Source organism: Xenopus laevis, chromosome 7L (assembly GCF_017654675.1).
Source record: "Xenopus laevis strain J_2021 chromosome 7L, Xenopus_laevis_v10.1, whole genome shotgun sequence".
Classification (NCBI taxonomy): domain Eukaryota; kingdom Metazoa; phylum Chordata; class Amphibia; order Anura; family Pipidae; genus Xenopus; species Xenopus laevis.
In genome coordinates this window covers 118,113,385-118,129,579 of record NC_054383.1, presented here as the reverse complement: position 1 = coordinate 118,129,579, position 16,195 = coordinate 118,113,385, and the positions used below count along the sequence as shown (strand labels likewise).

Genomic DNA, 16,195 nt, shown 5'->3' with positions numbered 1-16,195 from the left:
ACCTTTCTTTTTATGGCACACATAATAATTTTCTACCAGGGTATGTTGGCCATAGAAGAAACATCTGATGATGTAGAACAAAGTGAATCTTTTTTAACGTGGCCGAGAGATTTGGGGCATATTGGCAACACTGCCTACTGGCCGCTAAAGACTCAAATTTAGGCCCAACATATTCATCTTCTCTACAGTCCACACCAGCGGAATGGCCTTTGCCTGTTTTGTTTTTTCATGGAAAACAACAGAGCTTTAAATTAAGTGTGTGCCGAAAGCCGCACATCACATCCTCTCATTGTATTGGGGGGAACATGAATGAATCACTTAGGAAGTGACAAACTAGTCTTCCAAATAACCTGCCATCCTCTTTGGCCATAATATTAAGACCAGAGATGTGACGGAGAGTTCCTGCATTTAGACGGCACAGGAAAGATTCTCTCAAAGGCTTCACCTTTGGGAATGTCCTTAGTCTGAACCGAACTATGTTTCCTCCTTCTTGATACAGAACCAACCTGCAGATTCTTTTCATTCACAACATACTGTATGGTCATCTTCATGAAGTGCGTGAAAATTGCAAACGTTCATTAATCATTGTAGTCCACAGCGACATTCCTCAAACCGCTAGATGCTATGTCCAATGTGGCTTCATACATGGAATTCAATTACTTTGGATAGCTTACATGGTTTTAGTGGTGGCAATTTTAAACTATAGATAATGGTATATTTTTGGCCTTGGGCATTAATGGTAAACAGCACAGTGAGACCTCTGCTGCTTTGCTGATCTCTTGCAATGTTTGGATCAAAGGTGATGCCTTTGAATGAGATGGCTTCATCCTATTAAGGGCTTATACAGACTTACATCTTTTGTGTGTTTTTGCTCTTATTAGCTGTGATTTTTGTACCAGTAATGTCACAATGACTATGCAATGGTAATGCAGCACTGCCGAATTCCATAATACCATAACAATTGTTGTTGCTATTCCTGATTCTTTAGACCCATAGGGGGTATATTTATCTGAGGGAAAATACAGGAGAACCTCCAATTTACTATTCACAATTATATGATTTTATTGGCCCTTGTTATTAATAACATATTTTATAAAGCTGATGCTGAATTACAAGTTCTCCATTGTTTTTTCAGCCTAAAGGTGGCCATACATGCAGAGATCTGCTCGTTTGGCGAAGTCGCCAAAAAGAGTTCCCTGCCCAAAAGAGCTTACACTCTAAATGCATGACCTTCTTTTATTATTAACACACAGGTTTATGAGCTTCTCAGTAGGGAGCATATGGCTCAGGCAAAACGCACATAAAATTAGAGAGACTTGCCATGTCATTTTACTTTATTTGGTTTATTATGATGTTTCCTAGAGAAAAATTAGCATATAAGTACTACTTAGGGCAGAGATACACGTGAAGATTCTGGGAGATTTAGTCACCCGGCGACAAATCGCCTCTTCTTCGGACGACTAATATCCCCGAACTGCCTTCCCGCTGGCTAGAATTGTAATTGCCCTGAATCTTCTCGTGTGTCTCTGCCCTCAACCAGGGGTCTCCAGTAGCAGATATAGTTTCAAATAACTTTTAAAACACTGAACATTTGTAGTTGCTTAGTACTACAATTTCTTTAATTGGGAAAATGAACATTTGGAGGGTTTGCTTCCCCTTTAGTGCAGATTGTAAAACATGTGACTGTGTATTCAGGTTGGTGAGGCTGAGCTGCCGCTTATTCTGGGAGGAGGAAAGAACACTGTTTACCTAGTGAAAATAAAGAGGTCTGGCAGAGCATTGCCTTGTAAACAAAAAAAAGCCAGAGAACAAATCAGAGATGAGGAAGAGGAGGGGGCAGGAGAAACATCTAGAAGCCAAAAGCTTAATCTGGGCTGTGTTTATAGAGCTTTCCCCCCACCACAAAACAGGAGGGTTTGGAGAGGCAGGAAGTGGTTACTGATTAAAATCTCAGTTGCTCTCAGTCTATTGCTAAAGATAAGCCAACGCTTGGCTCCTCTATTTGCAGTTCTGAGTTCGGAGTGGTCCGACTGGACCATAATTCCCAGCATTCTCAGACAGTTATTGATAGCGCTTATAGTGGAGCAACAGCTGGCGAATCCATTTTGTCTGGCCATTCTATAAATGTGCCGTCCATGATCCCCGTGGGTGCTGGGGGGGGCAATTAACAAGCTCAGAGATGTGTCCTTATCGTGAACATGCTCATCTCAAACGAGCGGATCTTTTCCCCGATATGCCATTAACGAGCATGGCTATATCGGGGTAATCTGAACATTCGGCCATACGGCCGAACGATCTGATTATGATGCGCAATGGGCTGTCCGATCGACCAAGCGATGATCTCCGCCGGACGAAAGATGTCGGCACTCTCCACAAACGATCCGAAAATCGTTCGAATCCTCCATTCGTACGATAGGATCTGTGTGTCTATAGCCAGCTCTCCACCATCAAATCTGACAATGTATGACCATCATTATTCCCCAGCCACACTGTTGGGTTACACGGAATGTCTGCCTGGAGTGAGCTGGTAAACAGAGCATTAACCTCTTTGCCCTGTTCAACCTAAGTAATCTCTGGGTTTAAGGGTCTTGTGAGTAAATATGCCTAATTAACACACACATCTGCCAATGTTGAACTTGTTAACCTATTTCTGTGAGCAGAATGCATTAGTTCCTGTGCTCCAAACCAGCTCACATTTTTTTTGTCATAAATCCATGCAAAGAGGTGCTTTTTCTAAAGCTGTGAGTTTTGCTCTCTCTGCCATCTCACAGCTGCTTTGCCTGCCAGTAACATGGAACAGTCTTGCTTAGTTCAAAGAAAGACATTAGCCAGTTAAATATACTTTTTATATTATAGCCAAATGCCTCTTAAAATTATGCCATTGATCCTTTATTTCCAAATGGAAGTCAGATGTCTGTGTAGCAAAGTTCCCCTTGTACTTGTGCATTACCATCCATAGACCTGTGTTCTACGTTGGGCAGGTAGTAGGTTTGAGGCAGCTGAAATGAACTCATCTCTTTGATCCTGCCAGCTTGTGCCCTTTGTTGCCCAGAGCCGCCCTAATTTTGCTGTTGCTGAGTAAACTCGCTCTACCAGTGAGGAGCAAGCTAATGTGTGCAATACAGGTTGTACTTGCATGACGGGTCTGAAAGCTATATATATAGAATTTTCCATGCAGTAATGGCTCCTTAAAAAAAAAAAAATGTAGGTCAGCATGCCCAGCGATTAGCAAATACTATAAACATAATCAATATTAACTTGCCAATAGGGACCTTGTATGTCCTTAAGACAAGGTTTCAGTAAGGCAGAGGGTTCCCAAAATGTGGTACTGGACCCTTGTAGAGGTCAGAGGTCAGTCTGAGCGATAGTTACAGTGAAAGATATGGCCAACTCATTCAGTGTAGTATATGTAGAAGAAGGGTCTGAGCACACATTAATAGTCATAGGGGGTGCAAATGAAGAAGGGAGTTGTGTACCATCCCTAATTGTTGTATCTATTTGGCATGGCACAATAAACACAGAAGTGAATATTGGTTTGTGTTGGTCCCCTTTCTTCCACATATGCTACAGTTACATTAATGCCTGAGGTTGTTGTCTGCTGAATACTCTGTAATGCATGTGGGTTGATATGCCAGGTCTCCGTAGGCCCAGTGTATGATGCAATCATTGGTCTAGAATGTGGGTGGTCAAATTGGTCCCAGATACACACTTATGTATAAGGAGCCCTAGGACCCTCTGAGGGTTAAAAACAGCACTGAAAAACATCTACAAAACCAAGTCAAGCATTTTGGGGTATTCTTTGCTGGTGAGTTGGTGGTTCAATTTCAATGTGAAAACGTTCTGACTAGCTGTAAGAGTATTAAAGCCCACTACTGTAAATACAGTCAAATCTGGTTTTAATCTGGGGTGGGACTGTTCCATTTTCACTTTATATGCTGAAGTATCCACCTCTTCTTAATTGCATGAGTTGTAACACTCTCTGAGTTCCAGACTGTATATTAAAGCTATATCATTGGATCTACATCATCATTTTTGAATTTTCTTTTTTATGGGCAAGCAGCCACACTCAAGCCCACTGAGTCACTGCTGTTGGATTCTTAGGCAATAGAAACAAAACAAAGAGTGATTAATAAAAATTCTAAATCTGGCAGGTTCATGGATGAATGTGGTTTTCATAGGTCTGGGTTGTGTAATTTGTCAGGATTTGGGCTGAGGCCTCAACCTTAACAGTACAGCATAGAATGATGTTCTTGACCTTGTTTCATACTTTGTGGCAACAGTTTGGTACAGAATGGGTTTGCTGAGGTCGGAGTGGAAGAATTTGACTAGCCGTACAGATCTTTGACCTTAACTCAGCTAAACAAAGACCCGTTGAATGAATTAGAATGCTCAGTGCAAGCTAGGTTTCATTACCCAATTTCAGTGCCCATCCTTGTGTCCATCAACAATGTTCCAACATCTAGTGGAAAACCATCTCAGAAGAGTAGAATGATTTCAACAACAAGGGAAGGCCAACTTCAGCTTCATACCATATGCTTTTAGAATGAAGAGTCGAGCTAGCAACCCTGTCCAGAGAGGAGCAGGTTTAGTTGCACTTGATATGACCATAAATGTCACCATGTGCATCTGGAAGCGTTTTGGAAGTCTCAGAACCAAGGGTTGAGGCACCAAATGTAGAATTGTCGAGACAGTATAAGCTTTGTATATATTTGGCATGGAAACTTTATTGTTTATAATATCTGAAAGCTGTGTGAAGGGAAAGCAAGCCAAGAAAGTTAAAATGAGAAATTACTAAAACAAAGATTTGGCAAGAAAAAAAAGAGAGTGAGTGAGTGAAGAGCTGGAATAAAAGAGACAATTAACCAGAAAGCTGCTTCTTTATTCCTGTTCTCTGTCTGCTGAGGTATTTTGGGAAGCATAGATTGGGGCAGACTGTTCATTTGGAAAAGACTAAATACTGATATCATAAACCATGTCCCCCGTCTGGAGGGCTGTTGTTGAAAGCTGGGGGGGTATATTTATAATACTGACTAATGCAGACAGTTGCACGACAATTTGTTTTGTGGTTGTCAGGTACATGTGGTTGGTTGAGTCCGAATTCTGTGTGTTCTCCTGACTAAAGTGGGGTACAAGTGCTGCCTATTATGGGAAGATATGAATGTCTGAATCTATATCAGCATAAATGATTGCTGGTAACACTGGTCTATAATAATCCATGGGAAAATGTCTGCCTCTTTGCCAAACAGGTGAGAGGTGGTACTGCAAGTAACAAAGCTAACGACGATCATGCCACTACAATAAAGTTTAAAAGCAGCGTCTCGGCTGAACAAGTTTGCGGTGATGAAAAAAAAACTAGAGGCAACACTCGACCTTTAGCAGTTCTGCTTCTCTGTTCAACAGTATTTAATTCTTAGCATGAAAACAGGCCCTTGTTTTTCTTTGAAACATCTGTTTTGGGCATTTTAGGCGTTCAAAAAAAAAAGAAAAATCTGCTGTTCCTTACAGCTGTCACTGTACACGGCAGCCCATAAAATAAAATAGTCCAATATGCTGCGCTGTTAGGAGCCACGTTCAGCAGTGGAATAATTACATTTTGGGACTCCTCTGTTTTACAAGCCAGAAAAATACAAGTTTATCTTGCCTGGGAACATCGTTTTTTCCCCCCTGTATATAAGGGCAGAGACACACGTTGGAGATTCGGGAAGATTAATTGCCCATCGACTCTTCTTCGGGCGACAAATCTCCCAGAACTGCCTCCCTGCCGGCGGGATGGCACTTGGAGCTATTCGTTTTCGGAAGTTGCCTCACGAGGAAACTTCAGAAAATTAATCGATCCGAGCTAGATTCTAGCCAGAGGTAAGGCAGTTCGGGAAGAGTAGTCGCCCGAAGAAGTCTAAATCTCCCCGAATCCCCACGTTTGTCTCTGACCGTACCGTTATGTCATAATGCATTTACTTGTGCTTTTCTGTTAGTCAAATTATTGCTTATGTTTATGGGCCACATTTTTTTCTGACCTTCGAAATTTAGACACAAGTTGTTGCCAATATAAGTATCAGTTAAAGGGGAAGTTAAGCTGAAAATCTCGTTGCTGTTGGCAGCCGCCATTCAACTGACTTTGCTGTTAACTTATATAAGGAAAATGTCTAAAGGCAGGACATTACATTGTCATAAATTTATCACGACTTTCTTCCCATGACAGTCGGACAGTGGCAATGTAATAATTATTTGTAATGCTCCACCGACATTCTGCAGTGCGGTAGAGTTGTGAACTTAAATCAGTACCTAGAAAAAATATATTCAATGCCAGGTATGAAGGCTCTGCACTTTTCAGCTGGCGTATTTCAGAAGCAAAATAGAAAAATACATTTATTAAAACAAAGAAAGAAGACCCAATTCAAAAGTGGTGACCGAACACACTAGGGGCCTCTTTTCAAATACACTTTTCAACTTCTAAAACATTTTTTAATAAAATAAGTGCCCTTTCTGGATAGAGTAGCAGTTAAAGCGCTGTTCCGAATTTCTGCAGTGAAGCTTTTCAGAACTGCTGCCGACTTTGGGGATTTATAGAACTCGTTTGTGAGAAGATTAATAAAAATGCTGATGTCCCAGGGATTTATGGAACAGGGTGTGAGAAGCTTTCAAAGTGCTGCGTTTTTTTTTCTGGGGATTTATGGACCTTCCGTGCCAAATTCTTGCCCTTGGGCTGTGTTTAGTGCTTTCTGGAGGGACTGGTACAATGGGGCATCTACAGTGAGTTTGTTGCAGGGAAGACTAGGGAATTTCCTGTGTCTCATCCTTGTGAACTGGGGCAGAAGTCACTTTTATCTCTCTTGTATTAACGGGCAAAAAGACTCCAGTACTAGGGATTCACTGTAACTTAATTAAGTTGTCTTTGTGGTATAGCCAGCTTAAGAGTGGCAATAATAAAAGTTATTATATATAGCTACATTCTCAGCATTCATAATATTATTTCAAGTGAAATGCCATTGGTAGCTCAGCTATTTGCCCTATGGTTGCACAATAACATCTCAGCATTATGTGCTGAATTATAAACAGGTTTGAATAGAGAGTTATGTTTTTGCTATTGAAAGCCCAGCTCTTTAGAACCTTGAACTCTCCACATGAGCAACCCTTTGTCTTCTGCTCTAATGAAAGGCACTAGCATTGTGTTTAATGTGTGCGCTGACACTTTGCCCTGAATCAGGCATTTACTAGTGGTCACACACTGGACAAAAACTTATATTCAGGGTCTGACCGGGATTACAGCTTTATAATACCTTTTTTTGTTTTAGGCTTGTGCTCATTTGCCGTTATGTGTCTGCCGTGGTAGCATTAGTTAACAACACATTCCATAGATTTTTAAGAACCGAGAGAGAATTTGTATTTTGTCAAGGCTTTCCCATAATTTAGATCACGGATATGATATATGACTTTGTAGTAAAAATGAGCAAAAGTATCTGGGCTGATTCAAAAGCATTAAAGGGATACTTTTTTCAAAACACATCATTTAATAGTGCTGTTTCAGCAGACTTCTGAACTGAAATCTGTATCTCAAAAGAGAAAACTGATTTTTTATAATCAATTTTGAATCTGACATGGGGCTAGACATATTTTTAGTTTCCCAGGAGTCCCAGTCATGTGACTTGCGCTCTGATAAACTTCAGTCACTCTTTACTGCAAGTTGGAGTGATATCACCCCCCCCCCCCAGCAGCCTAACAACAGAACAGTGGGAAGGTAACCAGATAGCAGCTCCCTAATACAAGATTAAAGCCCCCTGGTAGATCTAAGAACAACATTCAATAGTAAAATCCAGGTCCCACTGCAACACATTCAGTTACATTGAGTAGGAGAAACAACAGCCTGCCAGAAAGCAGTTCCATAGTGCAGCACTTTTTGTGAAAGCACATGACCAGGCAAAATGACCTGAGATGCACCTACACACCAATATTACAACTAAAAGAAATACACTTGTTGGCTCAGTAATGAAATTTTATATTGTAGAGTGAATCATTTGCAGTGTAAACTGTAATTAAGAAATAAAAACTACACCATAAAAATCATCACAGAATCCCGTTAAAGAAGTGAAAAGAAGTCACAGATCAACTAGGATCTAAGGATTATTAGTACAGGTATGGGATCTGTTATCCCGAAAGCTCCTAATTACAAAAAGACCATCTCTGATAGACTCCATTTTATCCAAATAATCCAATTTTTTTTTAAATGCTTCCCTTTTTCTTCCCAACTTCCCAAGTGGTGTAAGATATAATTAATCTTATTGCAAGCAAAACCAGCCCATTGGGTTTTATTGAATGTTTATAATTCAATATCTGTGCATGTATTGCCGATCTGACGATATTAGTGGGGGACTGTCACCAGTTTTTATCGGACATAACCTTCGTATGATTGCTGTCAAAACATTGTCTGATCTCTTCTTTTACTACTTTATTTGGTCTGAATGGTTAGTGGCAGGTCAGGAGATTGCACCGCACAATCGTTCGTCCGACATTGAAGGTATATCCGCACGTCTATGGCCAGCTTTAAGGTATGAAGATCCAAATTATGGAAAGATCAGTTATCCGGAAAAAACCCAGGTCCTGAGCATTCTGGATAAAAGGGTGACCCTGTAAAGTAGGTGACGTATAACTGAGCTAATACTTATTAGAGATTAAGCAAGACACTGGCAGTAAGGAATGGAGCTGAGCTAAAGGGAAAGTGGTAACTTGGTAAAAATAAGTAACAGTTGTTATACAAGGCAATAATATGATTTTTTTTTATCTGCTTTCACCAAGGACTTTTTGTTGTCCAAGATCCCTCATTGAGGCTCCAGAACAGATGCTCTCCCCTCTGCCCTGCCTTTCAAACTGTCCCTAAGTTCTTCCACCCCCGCCAGTTTCCATTGGCGTGGCCTCCTCTCTTTCTCTAATCTCTCCCATCCATTGGCAGACCCCTGTGCTCCTCACTAAAGCAGCTGCCCTGTAAAGCAGCTCCACCTGTTCTGCAGCTAAGATTGGAGAGCAGGCGCCCCGGCTTGTCAGTTGTGCTTGACAAGAAGGCCCATTACAGCCGGGGGGGGGGGGGGGGGATAAGGGCTGGGTAAGGAAAGGAGGAATGCACAGAAAATCTTTGGAGGGAGAAAAAGGAGAAAAAGACAAACTGTTGCTTTGTTTTAGTTTGGTGCCCTGGGGGTATTGTAAACTCCCCCCCCTTCTTCTCCTTCTGTTTTTACCCTCCCTGCCCCTCCTTTGTTCCTTTCACTGTACTTCCATCATGCAGACTGTCTCCAGCTGTCCTCTACATGCTGAGAATCATACAGAGAAAGGACTGTATCAGCAACAAGTGCTCAGAGAATTCCGTGTGTGCTCAAGAGGCTGTCTGGACCTCACTAACTAGAATGGGGTTTGTTAGTTCTATACAGCTCCCAGAGGAATGGAACTGTATAAAGTAAAGGATCTAGCACTGGGTATTAATTTGACACTTTGGGTGTCAAATGTTAGGCACCCCCAACTGATTGTATTGACTTACGTGAAACCCCGGGTCGGTGCTCCTATCAGCAGAAAACTGCACTGGCCCGGGGTTATACCAGTGAGCACCATGGAGCGATTCTCTTCCAGCTTTCTCTTTCCTTCGCGCGGTTGCGCATGCGCAGTGGAACGAAAAGTTGAACTTTAACTAAAAAGTCAGCTATTTTGTTCAATTTCATATGCGTCTGCCCCGGGAAATTTGAATAGAGTGATCTGTGGTGCTCACTGTTATAACCCCGGGCCGGTACAGTTTTCTGCTGATAGGAGCACCGGCCCAGGGTTTCATGTAAGTAAATACAATCAATTGGGGGTGCCTAACATTTGGCACCCCCAAGTGCAAGATGATTTTGCTTCTCCTTTAATACCTGACCAGTGTGTCTGTAAATCCAGCTGCCCCTTTACTTCTTCACGAAGATGGCTGTCCTCTGGCAATGAAACTGTTGCTGAAATAGAACCACTAGTGTCCAGCCAATGGTTACTGGAAACTGCACTTGTGTAACAGGGGAAGCGTCTTAAAGGGAAAAAGTAAACAACATTGTAATACATTTTACTTTGGTCTTAAATTTTACTAAAAATGTTCCTTATAACATCTGGGCTTTCCTAATTAACAAAATACAGTGCTAGGTATATCGATGACATTACCTTCCACCCCTGATCCTTGAGGGGGCAAATGTCCATTGTTTGCCGTTAAGTTTTAAATAAGATTTATAAAACATATAAACCATGCATTTTGTCTATACTCAGATTTCACATTTGCAAAACATCATTTATTATATTATTTTTTTTGGTATTAAAGGATAACTTTTTGTACGTTATAGAATGGCTGATTCTAAGCCACTTTTCCATTGGTCTTCATTATTTTTTTATAGTTTTTGAATGATTGAATTTTTCTTTTTCCAACTTTCAAATGGGGTCACTCACCCCATCTAAAAAACAGATGCTGTGTAAAGCCATGGTTTTATTGTTATTGTGACTTTTTACTGATCATTCTATTCATATTCCAGTCTCTTATTCAAATCACTGTATGGTTGCTAGGGTACTTTGGACAAACTGCAAACTGGAGAGCTGCTAAATAAAAGCTAAATAACTCAAAAACCACAAATAATAAATAAAAACATAAAAAATAAAGAAAAAGAAATTATCTCTGAATATCACTCTCTACATAATATTAAATGTTAATGCAAAGGTGAACAACCCCTTTAAAATGGAATCTATTAGGGATGCACCGAATCCACTATTTTGAATTCGGCTAAACCCACGAATCCTTTGCAAAAGATTTGCCAAATACCGAACTGAATCCGAATCTGAATATGCAAATTAGGGGTGGGAAGGGGAAAACATTTTTTACTTCCTTGTTTTGTGACAAAAAGTCACGCAATTTCCCTCCCAGACCCTAATTTGCATATGCAAAATAGGATGTGGATTTGGTTCAGCCGGGCAGAAGGATTTGGCTGGATCCGAATCCTGCTGAAAAAGGCCAAATCACGAACTGAATCTTGGATTCGGTGCATCCCTAGAATCTATAGATATACAGAAGAGATTTTTTTAAGACGAGTTTAGGAACCACAACCCTGATCATACTTCTCGACTTCCAAACACCCTTTAAAATAACATATTGCTTCGATTCCACTAGCATCCAAAGCTACTTAAAGCGAATGTAAACCTAAAACTAGTGATGGGCGAATTTGCGTGATTCGTGGCCAGCAAATAAATTAGAGAAACCGCCGCGAAAATTCGCCGTCATCAAAAAAAAATGGACATCGGTGTCCGTTTTTTTTTTTTTTTTAACCCGACACATTTTCGAGAATTTTCCGCCGTTTCGGTAAAGCGAAATGCCCCAAATTCGCCCGTCACTACCTAAAACATGAAATTTGTCCCTAATAAAATGAACCATGAGAGTAAGCAACTTTTTCATATAATTGTTTTAAAATTGTTAGTTAACGTAACTGCAAATGAAAGCAGTTTTATTTTGCCGTTGGAAACAATGCAGCAGAAATCATTGTTGCATGCTTCTTTATTAAGTGCTGAGGAAAGGAATGCTTCCATGAAGTTGTGTCGGCGTGCATGAGATAAGAGAAAGCGGAAAGGATGACAGAACACCTCGGTTTTGTTTATGTGCAATGGAATGCTGTATAATGCAATCCTACCCTTTTCTGTATTCCTCGAATTCTTGGCTCCAGTTCAGCGTGTTTTGGTAACTGTGACATAATTTGTGTAATTAAATAAGTTGTAACAAGAAGGTCACTCTGGGAGCTACACATTCTCCAAGCTAATACAAATATTTATACAGGTATGGGATCTGTTATCCAGAAAGCTCTGAAGTACAACATTGCTGTTTCCCATAGTCAATCAGAATTGGGGATAATTATCTGAGACAGACCTTTTTTCCTTATAATATCCTGACTGTATCTTGTACTTGGTGGTAAAAATATTACATGTACTTTCATTTATTTTCCCCTTTAAACATTACCAGTACAGGAATAGGATCCATTATCTGGAAACCTGTTTTTCCCCCTTTTTCTCTGTAAAAAAAAAAAGTACCTTTTATTTGATCCAGACTTAGATATAATTAATCTGTATTGGAAGCAAAACAAGCCTATTGGGTTTATTTATTGTAATAAAAAGTTATGAAGATCCAAACAATGGAAAGATCTGTTACCCAGCAAACCCTAGGTTGCGAGCATTTTGATAACAGGTCCCATACCTGTAGTAGACTTGGTGCACCATATCATGGAAAGGCTCCTTATCCAGTATCCAAAAAGCCCAAGGGCCCAAGAATTCTTGATAAAAGATCATATTTATAATCACTGTAAGCTTAGCTGCTGTATAGTTATAGGGGTATCATTATACAAGGTACTGTGTTATTAATTACAGTAAAAAAGGGAATCAATTTTTAAAATCTGAATTATATGATTAAAATGGAGTCTAGGGCCTTTCCATAATTCAGAGTTTTCTGGATAATGGGCTTCCAGATAACAGATCCTGTACCTGTATTAACTTCTATAAATTGTCATTCTGTTTAGGCTCTCTCCTAATCATCATTCCAACCTCTCATTCAAACCACTGGCTGGTTGCTAGATTAAAAGGGAGCCCCAGCAACCAGATATCTGCTCAATTTCCAAACTAGAGAGCTACTGAGAAAAAGCTTCAATGATTACAAACAATAAAAAAAATTAAGACCTACTGCAAATTAGAATATCACTTTGCCTCTGTTTATCCATATTAGTGGGAGCTAATCCGAGAGGAGCCACTTAAATTTCATACATTCTTTACCAAAAACTAGACATTTTTTATTTCACAAAACCTTTATTGCTCGTTTATTGATCAGTATAAAGTCCTTTAAAGGGGAACTAAAGCTTAACTTACAAAATAAGCTAGAAATGATGTATATTATGTTTTGCCCAAGGCAACTACAGCCCTTTAGCAGTAAAGATCTGTGTCTCCAAAGATGCCCCAGTAGCTCCCCATCTTCTTTTCTGCTGATTCACTGCACATGCTCTGTGCTGCTGTCACTTACTGAGCTTGGGGACCCACTCACAATATACAGTACATATAGAATAGAAATGTCACAATATAAGGCTGATAAGTATTTAATACAGATAATTACTAAATGGCAGCACAGAAACCAGTGCAATTAGCATCAGAATTTAATAATCAGCCCTGTAGCATCAGCTTATATTACAGACCAACCTCATTTTCTGCTGGATAATTAGTGACGAGCCCTAAGCTCAGCTTCTCAACAGGCAATCAGAGCCCACTGAGCATGTGAGTGTCACAGACACTTTCCAAGATGGTGACCCCCTGTGACAAGTTTGAAGTCCTGGATCATTGCTGCTATTGACAAGCTGAAACTTTAGGCTGGTGCAATAAATCTAGTACATAAAATATGGCATTTTTTTAGCCATATTAATTTTTAAGGTTTAGTTCTCCTTTAAATTGCTAATTCAGTATCCTTTTCCACCATGCCTGCTTTGGGTCATGCTCAGTAGTACATGTCAAAATAAATATATATATATTGTTTTTTTCTGTAAGGCTGAGGGATAGCCTTTCCTTGCCTTTTGTGTTCCATGGAAAAACAAATGGAAAGCAATGAAAGAGATTATACATGACTATTCCATGGTCAAAATGCGTCTTTTTCCTTTTTATAACTAATGCGGTTATTATTTCTCGGTGGTGCAACAAACATGGAACGTGTCCTGTTACGTTACATAATGATTCATTCTAAATACAGCAGCACAATGTGGCCGCGGATCAGAATTTAGAACAAGGTCACTGACGCTTTAAGGCGAAGGCCACAAATAGTGAAAAGCAATAGTTCTTTTAATACTTGTTTCCGTTGGCTGGTTTTTAAATAAAACCTCTTCTGGCAGAACTGATCTCAACAAGCTTTGACGACATGTGGAATGAAATCATCTGTTTGTTCTCGCCGTGTAAATATCGCTGTAAGCTGCTTTTCCTGGAGAGTAGAAAAAAAAATACATTGGAAAATGGCATTTTTCTGTATAAAGAAATTACGATCACTTAATTTCTTGAAAAAAAAAATTAAATTAAAGTTAAGCAAATGCTGCTTTCACTAGCAATTACATTTACAAATAACAAGCACTGAAAATTTTCAATAAATGTATATTGGAAAGCTGCTTAGAATTATGTTTTCTTTTATTAGGCAATTGTTTATTTGGGGGTTGACTTGCCCTTTAAAGGTGAACCACTCCTTTAATAGGGGAGTACTGAATACTTTGTGGTTTCTCCCCGGTTCGAATTTGATTCAAATTTGATTAAAATTTTCAGGTCGGGACTATTTGATCGAATATTAGAAGTTTGAGATTTTTCATAAATAACCCCCCATTCGAGTTGTGAGTACATCGTAATTTATTAGACTAAAAAATTTTTTTCAACCTTTGATAAATAACCCCCTAAGCCCCATAACCTACCTGTTTTGTTACAACCCTAATTATAGGAACCCATAATGAGGGCTTGTCCTGACTTTTTTGCATTTATAAATACATTATATTATATGTAATACATTATACATTTTGCATCCAAAGATTTTGGTATGTAAAAAACTTTACATTATTTCCTTACGCATGTTAATTTATAACATATATCAGCACAGATGATTTGCTGAGAGAATCATATTTGAATGCATAGTTGTATTTATTAGAGAAAGATGGGGCTGCCATACTGCTGTTCTCCTCGATAAAATGACATATCCCTAGATTCCTGTGGCACTGTGCTTTCTCATAAAATGCCATGCATGTTTAAAGGGATTCTGTCATGGGAAAAAAAAGTTTTTTCAAAACACATCAGTTAATAGTTGTAAGACGCACGGGGAGATTTCCCCCGGTCTCTTACCTCCCGGTGCGTCTTCTGGTGTGCAGGCGCACACCACGCGTCCATTTGTCAGCGTTTGACGATGAGCATTGTGAGGCTCGCGTTTTGACGCAGAGCGTCATGACGTCATGTTTCGGCGCCAAATCCTCTTTAAAAAGCCAATTCTCCATTTTGACAGTGCCCAAGCTGGCTTCTGTTTACAGATCCTGCCGGAGCTTTATTCTGTGTTTGAATTCCTTGACTATAGTATGCTTCGATTCCGATACAATACTCCAACACCCCATAAATACATTCCAACACAGATCATTTGGTGAAAAAGGCCGCAGCTTGTTTTATTAAGTAACATTTTCCTTCAATTGTTCTTATTTAACTTATAACAAACATACCAGCATAAAATAATAACACATCACACTTTGCATAAAATAATAGCCGCTGAAGGCTGCACATAACATTTAACAATGTTTACAATAACTTCCCAAACCCTTCTTAGTCAAAACCCATTAACTAGCCTAAGGCTAAGACTCCGTCACCCGTTTCCTCACTTACGGTGCCTCCTTGCCCCCTTAGCCTCGCCCCAGGCCTATCCAACCGACCTCACTTTACCTTCCAGCCCCCTTTTTGGCTACCCATTAGGGCAGCCCCACTATGCCCTGCTGCGACATAACCATCCACCCCCCCCACTTCCAAAAGGGCGGGAGGGAGGGACGTTGTACTGCTGTGCCATCTACAGGTAATGAGATCCCCCGCGCATTCAGCCCTTATTTAAAGGTTAAGCCCTGCCCCCCTTTTCCATTGCCTTTCCATACTACAACTCCCACAATACCTCTCACCACTACCCCTTAATTTCCTCAACTCTCCCCTTAGTCATGTGCCCCTTCCGCTCCACCTGTCCCAGGCTCGCTATTTGGGCTTCTTGACTATAGTATGCTTCGATTCCGATACAATACTCCAACACCCCATAAATACATTCCAACACAGATCATTTGGTGAAAAAGGCCGCAGCTTGTTTTATTAAGTAACATTTTCCTTCAATTGTTCTTATTTAACTTATAACAAACATACCAGCATAAAATAATAACACATCACACTTTGCATAAAATAATAGCCGCTGAAGGCTGCACATAACATTTAACAATGTTTACAATAACTTCCCAAACCCTTCTTAGTCAAAACCCATTAACTAGCCTAAGGCTAAGACTCCGTCACCCGTTTCCTCACTTACGGTGCCTCCTTGCCCCCTTAGCTTCGCCCCAGGCCTATCCAACCGACCTCACTTTACCTTCCAGCCCCCTTTTTGGCTACCCATTAGGGCAGCCCCACTATGCCACTGCGCCGCCTGCAT

At 40.1% G+C, this 16,195-nt stretch overlaps 1 protein-coding gene across 5 annotated transcripts in view; it reads left to right on the top strand.

Moving 5' to 3' along the window:
* Positions 1-16,195, top strand: part of tead4.L (TEA domain transcription factor 4 L homeolog) — a 79,163-nt gene that overhangs the window by 15,284 nt on the left and 47,684 nt on the right. Inside the window, exon 3 of one of the 5 annotated variants that reach the window (XM_018226361.2) lies at positions 8,465-8,543. The exons of 2 other annotated variants lie outside the window; for them this stretch is intronic. The gene's annotated coding sequence lies outside the window, so the exon portion shown is untranslated. Of the gene's footprint in view, positions 1-8,464; positions 8,634-16,195 lie in introns of those variants that run through there. 2 more of the 5 variants (XM_041569614.1, XM_041569615.1) reach the window with 2 other exon arrangements.